Source organism: Euprymna scolopes, chromosome 26 (assembly GCF_053919585.1).
Source record: "Euprymna scolopes isolate OS-2025 chromosome 26, ASM5391958v1, whole genome shotgun sequence".
Classification (NCBI taxonomy): domain Eukaryota; kingdom Metazoa; phylum Mollusca; class Cephalopoda; order Sepiida; family Sepiolidae; genus Euprymna; species Euprymna scolopes.
Genome location: NC_136507.1, coordinates 8,056,397 through 8,068,247, shown reverse-complemented (window position 1 = coordinate 8,068,247; position 11,851 = coordinate 8,056,397).

Sequence of the window (11,851 nt, the reverse complement as noted above, 5' to 3'; positions counted from 1 at the left end):
ATCGTGACACCTGCACTGAAGATTCCCGAAAGGTAGGTATTTAATTATTATAGTAAAAAAATAATAATGACAGCCCCCTTAAGAAATTCGTTTCTTATCGTTGAGCACTTTCAATTGAATTAAAGTCGGTCAATTTAGCTCTTATGCATAGATCATCGGATAACGATTAGATCAATGTCTGACTGACATAAATGAACATTTAAAATTAACATGTTTAAATTCAACGTTATTTCACGCGGTTAATAGTAGCCGAATGGATTAGGTCTTTGCAAATCGAGCCAGAGATGTCTCGTGTTGCGGGGTTCAAATCGTTCGACTGGTATTAATCGTGACAGCCTGCACTGAAGATTCCCGAAAGGACGAAACACTAGTGTATGTAGGTATTTAATTATTATAGTAAAAAATAATTATATATGTATATATATAACTACATAATTTACTCACATAAAATTAATATACGAAAGTATAGATTTATGTGTAAACTTTAAGGATTTACTTCAAAAGTGCTCAATACGTAGGTAGAGCTAGTTAGTAATTTATAAAATATATATGGCGATTAAACTACACTAAATATTCCGCGTTTCATCCACTCTAGGACTCTTCAGGTGTATGCGCATAAGGCAGAAGAGTCTTAGAGTGAATGAAACGTGGAATATTAGTGTAGCTTAATAGCCATATATATTTTATAAATTACTATATATATATATATATATATATATATATATATATATATATATTCAGCAAATAAAATATAAGCACAATAAATTCACTTCGTAAATAGAAATCATTCTGAACTTTGATAATTTAGTTCTTTCTCCCCAAAAGTTTAAAATCATTTTTACACGAAAATCGCACCATATATTATACGACAGAGTTTTTTTTATTCTTTAATTTTCTGTTATCTCTATCAGCCGAGTGCTTTTCTTGTTTCAGTTAACTTCTAGTTAAAAAAAATCGCCACACCCTTCTTAACGTTTCCCTGCATAATAGACGAATTAAATCAAAATAACCAAATAAAATTCAACCATCAAATCAAAAGGAAAATTAAATTAATTTCTTATAAAAATGCAGATACAAGCCTTTTTAACAATAACAACATTTCTCCTGACAACGATCAAGGATTAAAAGCGCTAGAGGAATATCGCTGACAAAAATCACTCGTCGGCAAATACAACAAATTATCAACTGAAATGAGAAGTAAATGCTCGACAAATCAAGAAAATAAATAGAAAACTAAATAAAGAAAAATATCGTATTTAAACAAATGTGCCTTGATAACGACTTGCTGACACTATATATATGTATATATATATATATATAGAGAGAGAGAGAGAGAGAAAGAGAGAGAGCCATAGCTTCAAAGAATTAGAAAAGAATGCTAATATAGTCTATATATATATATATATATATATATATATATATATATATATATATATATATATATGGGTGGACTATATAAGCATTCTTTTTCTAATTCTTTGAAAACATGGCTGTCAAACAAAATTTCATTATCTTTTATATCTCAATTTTTGTTCACTTTCCAAGAGACATCCTTCTTTGTTTCCTTATTTTTGAAAATATTTGTAGGTGAATCGCTTATTTATCGTCCGTGTTATTCTTTTCGGGACAGGTTAAAGCTTGTTTGAGCCTTTCTGTATTTGCTATCAACCTTGATGACCGCTACGTTAACTTATCTAAGTTGATAAAAGGCGAGAACAAGTTGTTTCCTGTTTGATTAAAAATTATTTTTTTATTCCGAAGAAGACGGCACGATATTTATTGTTTATAAGTGTTTTCTTTTTATGAGAAATTTCAAAGGAAAAATAAAATAATAAGAACGGCTTTCCTGAAGCTGCCTCCATTTACTCAGCGCGTTTAGCAATGGAAATGCTTTTTCCAAACGTAAGCGTGGCGGACTAACGGACGGACTGTTTTTAAAGCGATGCGTAGTCGTATGTCTTACTCCAGTTAAATAAACTGATAAAAAAAATTATAATTTGTATTACTTTTAATCACCTTAACAAGTTATATTGCAATTAGAACGTAAGAGGTTACTTTAGTAGGGAGCAGATTCATGTAGGAAGCACCTGCGTAAATGATGGCAAGATGTTTTCTGGTATTATATTTAAAATACGCATTTAGCACTATAATGAAAGTAGGAGGGAAATTCGAAAGAAAAACAGTTCGAGAAAAACAGCTATAAGAATTCATTCAGAATCGATTAAACTCTACTGTGAACCGGATGATATTTAGTAGGTCGTAGGGTATCGGAAATATTTTCGTTTAAAAACTATAAGTTCAGTTATTTTTTAAGAGAACTTTACGTTTATGTACTTAAAAAACAAGGAAGGTGATAGAAGTTTGCAGTGATGTGACAAAAACTAGAACTTGACAGACAGTGCAGAACCTATCAGGTCATACATTATTTTTTCATCCTTGCCAAAGACGGAGAAATTAGTAGTTTACGAACCAGGCTCGGGGTAGCAACGGCACTCCATTCACAGGTCAATTGAGGATTTCTAGATTCATATTATGCTGAAAAGTTTCTAGCCTGTTAGAGAGGCACTAGCTTATTTGCATACTAATTAGATTAACACAGGCTCCCATATAAGAACCGTTGCCTGTCAGTCCTTGAATGACGTTTATTGTTTTGAAAAAGTCACAGAGCGATCTAGAAACAATGTTTTGTACGGAGAAATCTGGACGCACCTAAACTAAGATGCGGTCATTCATTACACATTTTCTTCGATAACAGTGCTATTTTAAACGGAATCGTGGCACATCAAATGACCTGCAGACAAGGAATCTTATGGACATAAAACAAGAACGTGTTTCAATAAAAGATAAGAAGCGTGTGAGTCGCCCATTAGATTGTTCACACCTTTCACATAGTTTACATTCTTATCTCTAAACATTAAGACTTCTTCATAAACAACTCATTGTGTACATAGTGATGAGCAAAATAACGCTACTAATTCAGTTATAACAATATTACTAAAAGATAGAAAAGCTGATTATTTCAAGGGCTTATAATAAGACAACATAATGGTATATTGACAAAAGTGTGTATGTACAGCCGTACCGAATGGTATGTGATAGAAAGATTGTTCTAAGACTAAATATGTATTTCCTTCCAACTGCAAGGGAACTGTGGCACATAACCGTAAAATGAGAAGAACCAAGCTGATTAGCCAAACAGGTTGACATTACATGCTCAAGCGTCCCATGTAGTTTACGATAAACTAATTTTTCCCTCCAAACAAACGAAAGTAATCCTTGAGATAGTTAACCCTATAGAACGCAGAACCAATAGCACAACCCGTTTAATAATAGTTCACCAAATTTTCTAGTTTCTGTTGGACAAATAATTGAAAATGTGTCTTCAACCAGTATCTTCTGATTTATAGTTTCTTGATCGAAAGAAGCTGTCCCGAGCTTGACTATTTATTTCTTTTCGTCCCTAGAAGATATATCACAAGATTAGATGGCGAGGAGAATCAAGCCAGTGCGAGTCAACGAGGAGCATTCATGTTTATTAAAATTGCCTTGACAGATTCATTGGTATGTATCAATCAGGGCGTTTCAGGCAGCTGGCAAGAAACGAACTCCCACAAAGATAAAAGCAAAGTTTGGGAGGTTGGGTTCGGAACATACAAATGGAATGACCGAGTTCCCAGCAGACTGATTGTCGAAAACAAATACACGACCTGTATTTGGCAGTTTAGCAATTGAAGTTCTGGAGAGCGTGCTGCATACTTTTCTCTTGCGTCTCTGTACTCAGTGTCTACAAAAGTATATATAGTCACAAGAAATTGCACCTCGACTGATTATAAAGGTATACTTTTTTCAAAAGTGGTTCTATCAAATCGAAGCAAATTATTAAAACAACAAGATTATAATTATAACCTCTTTCTAGAGAATATATGATTTTATTTAGTACAAGTATGAACCAGTAAAAATTCAAAAATTGATAAGCAACCAAAGAATTGTAATAGATTGCATATAAAACTTATTAGAATGAAATTCTTTCCAATGCCCACATACTTTCTGCGTTAATCAATAATTTCCAATAGTTACATACGGTTTACAATATTCATAGAAATTGTTTTCACGCATTAAAACTACGTGATTTATTATTTTTTTGTTGTTAAACTATCCTATAGTTTTACAATATGGTTTTCAATAATTTACGAATGTTGAAATTTAGTGTTGAGAAAGTCTAGCAGAACACGGGAAAACATGATAGCATTCGATTAAGAAATTGAAAATTATATTTTGCTTCGCTTAAAAATCGTACATGTAATACTAAAAATTAGCTGATGAAGAACTAGGTAGCAACACAGAATGGTGTTGAAAACTTTTCCTATAACTAGCTTTCCGGATGAAAGTCATTATTTCTCCCCCTCTCTCTCCCCTCTCTCTCCCCTCTCTCTTTATATATATATATGTAAGTGAAACTATCCCTGTTTGTGTGTGTCTATGTACTTTCCTAACCAAATAAATCTGTCAATTTTCGGTTTAGAGACTCGAAATTTGGCATCAGGAGTATTGAAATTTGGAAAAATCATATTAATCTATTTTCGGCCAGAAATTTGGGTGTTAAAGGGTAAAAGTGCAACCAGTTGACCTCTGAAAACCCTACCAAACTACTCCGCCATTTTCGAGTTTAAACACTTGAAATACTAGATTGGATATGGATCAAACATTTTAATTGGATTTAAGCCCAAAAATTAATGTTAAGAGGTCAGAATTGTTATTTTGATTTGAGACGAAAATAATAAATGTTAAGGGGTCAAAATTGATGCAACGTTTAAAAAAATGACCTCTGCCGTCTCTACGAAATTACTCAGACAAATTTTGATCTAAACATTTGAAATCTTACATGAAGTGTATTCACAGGTAGGGCAAGTTTTGAACAGTACATAGGGCCCGAGCAAAGCTGGGCTGACCTGGTAGAGTATATATATATATATATATATATATATATATATATATATATATATATACATATATTGTTGTGGGGACGCCCAATAATTAACATACGTGGGTGAGTGAGATATATAAAGGTATCAATCACCAATACTGGGGGAGTTCTGCAACGACCGTCAAATAAGCAAGATTCCTATGTTGCCTCCAGTAAGACATGCAAGACGTCACCCGCCGGAATATCTCCAACGGAAGTATATCCGAAGGCATGTAAATATGTATATAACTTTTCTGTCTAATATATTATTGTTATACCTTACTTTCCGTGTTTGTGTTAATTATTTGTTCAGACACAACAGTGGCGACGGGAATTCGAAAAATGACTTACGTGGGATAAAATCTACTATTAAACACAACAGTGACATCGAGAATTCGAAAAAAGACCTGCGAGAATTCGAAAAAAAGCCTGCGCAGGATAAAATACACTATTAAACACAACAGTGGCGTCGAAAATTCGAAAAAAAGACTTACGCAGAATAAAATCCACTATTAAACGCAACAGTGGCCTCGAGAATTTGAAAAATGACGTATGCATGATAAACTCCACTATTAAACACAACAGTGGCCTCGATGATTCGAAAAAAGACTTGCGCGGGAAAATACACTACTAAAATCAACAGTGGTGTACGAAAAATACTTACTCGAGAAAGATTGATAAAAAAATAACGTAGTCGAAGAAAAAATCTACTGTTGAACACAACAGTACTATCGAGGACTTTAAAAACGATTTACTCGGGAATTAACTTTTAGACACAGCAACAGTATTCAAAAAATAATTTACGCGGAAAGTTATCACTGTCGAAAAAACAAACAAACGAAAGTAACTACAAAATTTTCGAACGAAGATTTACTCAGGAATTCACTGTTAGACACAGCAACAGTATTCGAACAACAAAAAAAGAAATGCAAACGAAAATAACTACAAAATTGTCGAACGAGATATTCGAACACTGGATACTTGAAAGCAAAATACCAATAACTATTTCAAAGTCAAAGAAAAAAAAGGTGTTTTCGCTAGTACACCCTGAACTAATTTATGCAAATTGTCTTGAAGGAGAAAAGTGATCTTTTTCAGCTGTACCAAGAAAGGATTTTTTTAAAAGAATCCTTGTTCGTAATAAAAACTTAACGGACACCGAGAAAAAATAAAATACATTTTTTTTATCTCTCAGTAGAACAAGGGAAAAAGAAAGGTTCACCGCAAAGAATAATATATCGGTTGATAGAAAAAGAAGAAAAAAAAGCGAACCTAAAAACGGTTGTTCTTAGTTATTGTAAAATGTGAGTTAGTAAAATAGACTGATTTTTCTAATTTAAAAAAAAAGATGGAGGAATTTGCTAAAATAATGACACAATTCATGCAGAATCAGCCGATCCTACAAAAAGAACAGCAAGCGCTACACGCAGAAAGAGATGAAAGACAAAATGAACGACTCATAAAATGCCTAGAAAGGCAGGAAGAAAGGTTCGCGCAGATTCAACTTGCACAGAAAGAACTGTTAGAAAGATTAACATCTAATTCCATACAAGAAAGTAATACAACCTTCTCCAACATAACAATTGTTAACAGCATAGATATGTTCACATACCTACCGAAAGAGGATAAAACTTTTGAGGCATACTTCAAGAAGTATGAAGATATTTTCGAAACAGACTGCGAAAACTGGCCAAAATGGAAAGAAAGTCAGTTTATTACTTAGAAAGCTTGGTACCAATGAACATTGCAAATTTGTTGATTTCATATTGGCAAGGAGAACGAATTAGTTAGATTTCGCTGAGACCGTAAAGCTTCTTAAGGAGTTATTCGGATCGAACATGTCTCTTTTCCACAAGAGATGGTCATCTTAAGAAAACTGATGAGCAGAACTACCTGACATACACGGTGGACGATTTCAAATGTTTAATTTTTGCACAGGGTCTAGTATCCACAAAAAATTCAGAGATCCGAAGACGCGTTCTCTAAAAATTAGAGACAGAACAAGGCCTGACATTGCAGAAATTAGCAGAAGATTGCCAAAGGGCAGTATCACTAAAAACTAGTCAAAATTCAAAAAAATACTCAAATTATAAATACTCAAATTATAACTACAGAAAACGAAATTACGATAATAGTCAATATAATAACTACAGAAAATCGAAATTATTATAATAATCAAAGGAATTATAAAAAAAACCAGTATCAGGTAATAATTGCAGAAGATGTGATGAAAAACATTTGGAAAAGGATTGTCCTTACAAAAATATCAGGTGCTACATTGCGATAACGTTGGACATAAGAGTGTTTGCTGAAGAACAAAAATAGAGTACACCAAATGAGAACAAACAACAAAGGGAAAAATAATTTACGAAAATATGTATCAGTAAATATTTTCGACAAACAAGTGAAATTTCAGCTTGACTCTGGATCGGATTTGTCGTTAATAAACGTCACCACTTGGAAAAAGCTGGTAAACCGATTCTTCAAAAGTCAAGTAAAGGTGCACGAACAGTGACAGGAAACGAAATAAAATTCGAAAGAGAGGTCATCCTGCCCATTAATTTAAATGGCACGACGAAGAAATTGAAAATCTTCGTAATTAAAGAAAGCGAGAACTTATTGGGAATTGACTGGATTGAAAAATTCTATCTTTGGGATAAACGAATGAACGCTTTTTGTAGAAAAACAACCAGTTGCACTTCGTTTGAGGTAAAAAGGGATGCAACACCGGTGTTTAAGAAAAAACGGAACGTACTGTTCACCGGTTTAGACAAAATAAATAGTGAGCTTGATAGACTCGAAAAAACAGGCATCTTATCGAAAATCGCAACTAGTGTCTGGGCAGCCCCTACGGTGTACGTAAAAAAAAAAAGTCGGCACAAATTCGAGTCTGTGCAGACTTTTCTACGGGCCTAAACGATGAATTAAAAGACTACCATAACCTTTTACCAAGCCCTGAGGAGATATTTGCCAGATTAAATGGTGGCAAAATTTGTTCCAGAATAGATTTCTCCGACGCCTATTTACAAATTCCGATGGAAGAAGAATGCTCAAAGATATTATGCATTAATACGCACAAAGGGTTGTTCAAATACAACCGTCTACCCTTCGAGATTAAAGTCGCGCCGGCGATTTTCCAACGCGCAATGGATAAAATGCTGAACGGATTAGATTGTGCTTGTGCATACCTGGATGACATAATCATCAGGAGCGCGTCCATAAGTAAACACCAAGAGCATCTAAAAGAAGTACTGACAAGAATAAACGAATACGGATTCAAGGTTAAAGAAAACAAATGCGAATTTTGTTTAGACGAAGTAAAATATGTAGGGCAAATAATAAATAAAGACGGTCGACGCCCAGAACTGGAAAGATCGGCAGTAATTAAAAACATGCCGGCGCCACATAAGGTGACAACTCTACAGAGTTTCTTAGGTCTCGCAAACTACTACCAAGTATTTATCAAAGGAATGCACGACGTAAGAGCTCCGCTTAACGAGTTATTAAAGAAAGAAACACCATGGATATGGATAAAAGATTTGAGAAAATTAAAAAGACGCTGACGTCCGATCTATTTTTAACCTATTACGACCCAAAATAAGAAATAAGTCTTGCGAGTGACGCGAGCTCGTATGGTACAGGAGCATGTATACCGCATATCCTGCCAGATAGATCGAAGAAACCTATAACTCACGCCTCAAGGACACTACTTCCTGCAGAAAAGGCTTATTCTCAAATAGAAAAAGAGGGGCTTAAACATTATTTTCGCGGTGATGAAATTCCACCGTTTCCTGTACCGGAAACACTTTATACTGGAAACAGATCACAATCCCCTAGTGACAATCTTCGGCTCAAAAAAGGGCTTGCCAGTATATACGGCAAATTGCCTACTCCGTTGGGATACGATCTTGCTAAATTATGACTTTCAAATAAAACATCTGGGTTCGAAAAATAGGTCATGCGGATGGCCTGTCAAGGCTTATACCGAAAATGGAGAACACCCTTGAAGAGTCAGTAATTGCAGCTATACGTTCCAATTATGAAGAAATACATGGTGGTGAATATAATAAAATAATTACCAGTCACGTAAACCGATATAAAACGGGAGGCTGACAATGACGATGTCATCACTGACATCACTGAAGAAAATAAGGGAAAACGATGAAAAAACTCAAAGCATATTTTCCGTATGCATTCATGTTTTTTTCTTTACATGGGGGTCACACTTATCAAGGCCCGAAGGCCACTCATGGATAAGGGTTATTGCGTGTACAGTAATCAATGAGATAGTATTGTAGTAATCATTAGTATTGGGGGTTTTGATAGAGTGTCTTACTTAAGAGGGCGGTTTGTCAGGAGTTTGTTTATGTTGGACTTGAAGACGTCAAAGTTGTAGTCAGGTAGGAAACAGGCTAGCGGCAGAGAGTTCCACTGGCGTGCAGTTCTAAGAAAGAAGCTTTGCTCCTTGAGTCTACGTTTGGATTAAGGCACAGATAAAGAGTGGGGGAAATTATTGACAGTAGTTTCAGCCAGACGGGTGTTTCTCGTGAAAGATTGGCGAGAGGGGACGAGAGATTTGAGCTCAGACGAACACCTGCCATGGAAATAACGATAAAACAAAGACAGGCTCGCAACGTCTCTTCTGTAGGAGAGAGGTTGCAGGGAAGAGAAAAGGACATTCCCCACTAAACAACGAAGTCTATTTTGTACTCTGTCAAGGCAGGATAGGCTGTTTTTAACAGTTCCTGCCAAGATGTGGCAGCAGTACTCCATCCTTGGACGTACTTGGCTTTTATACAGATAAAGAATTGCATCAGTAGTGAGATATCTTCTGGAGCGGTAGAAGGATCCCACCATTTTCCCAGCAACAGATTTGATGTACGTGTTCCATTTCAGATCAGGAGTAAAGGTCAAACGCAGAAGCTTGCCAAACATGGAGCCTCCCAAAGACGAGCGCCATTCATTTCAATTGATGCCAGATTGGGATCAGAGCGTTGATGATGTAAAGATTGAAGGTTGGTTTTGGATGCATTAAAAGTGACCAGCCACCTCTTCCCCCATTGTACCACGCGCTCAAGATCAGAGGAGAGAGAATTAGAGAGAACTTTGTCATTTACGGCTTTTGGTGTGTAGCCATAGATGGTCGTGTCATCAGCATAGATGTCAACGAATGATTAAAGTATGTGTTTTGGGAGATCATTGATTTAGATCACAAAGAGAGTTGGGCCCAGGATGGACCCCTGGGGGACCCCAGCATTAATACTGTGGGTCTCTGATTTCTGCCCATCAACCACTACTCTTATGAACCTATCAGAGAGAAATGATTTAATGATTGAGAAAACATTTCCAGTAATAGCGTAGCTGAAAATCTTGTGAAGTAGGTCCTTATACCATACCTTATCGAAGGCCTTTGATATGTCAAGAGCAATTGCCCTGGAAAGGAAACCTTTGTCAAGAGATTCACTAATCCTATGTGATATAACCGTTAGCACATCTGCTGTAGATCTTGCAGAGCGGAAACCATAGTGCATGTCACTAAGAAGTTGTTTCTGTTGAGGTGGTTGACTACTTCTTTATTTAATATGGATTCCAACAACTTACTCATGACACACAGGAGACTTATTGGTCTGTACTTAGTGGGAGATGACTTTTCATCTGATGTTTTATTATATATTACAGGACACCCGGGTATAAGTAAGATGAAGGCACTTATGAGGAGTTGCGTTTACTGGCGTAACATGGATGTGGATATTGCACTAACAGTAAACAAGTGTAAAGTTTGTGCGTTAGTCGCAAAGGCACCATCGATAGTCCATAAATCTTGGAAAAATACTGACCAGCCATGGTCACGCATTCATATAGACTTTCCTGGACCGACCGAAGGACAATACTACCTAATCGTTGTAGATAGTTTTTTTCCAGATGGCCTGAAGTAAAGCGTTTCAAGAACCTGACGACAAATAACACAATACGTTTTCTGCATGAAATATTTGTACGTTTTGGTGTGCCAGACATTATAGTCACAGATAACGGAAAACAATTTACATCAAGTGATTTCAAAGACTTTTGTGACACTTTTCAGGTAAAACAGATAACTACACCTCCGTTCCACCCTAGCCAAATGGATTAACGGAAAGCTTCGTAGACACAATAAATAATTAGGGACCCGTTGGATAAAACATTACTACAATTCCTGCTAATATACAGGATAACTAAGAACCCAAATACAACGTCGAAATTATCGCCAGCAGAATTAATGTTTGCTAGAAAAATAAAATCAACATTCGATAAATTAATACGAAAGCAAGCAATCGTCCATCAAACTACGCACACATCACGTAAAAGGTTAAACCTGGTGATCGTGTATATTTTAAATGTATGAAAAATAATATTTCATATTGGGAGTTTGGTACGGTAGATAAACGTATCGGCGACTTGGTCTACATGATAAAAGGTCAAAGGGGGATACACAAAAGACATCAAAATAAATTGAGAAAACGTCAGATAAAAGACAACGAACATGACAAACCTGATGAAAAGGAAGATCCAATTGATATACTATACGAAGCGTTTGATATCAAACCGCCACAAACCATGCCCAAACAGAGAAGATCGGGAAGGAAAAGAAAGTTTACAGAGCCGATTATAATGAACCCCAAAAGAAAAAATACATTGAAATGAACACGACTTCAAATCTTGAAAGGGGGTGTTGTGGAGACGCCAAATAATTAACATACGTGGGTGAGTGAGATATATAAAGATATCAATCACAAATACTGGGGGAGTTCTGCAACGACCGCCAAATAGGCAAGACGCTTATGTTGCCTCCAGTAAAACATGCAGCACGCCACCCGCCGGAATATCTCCAACTGAAGTATATCTGAAGAC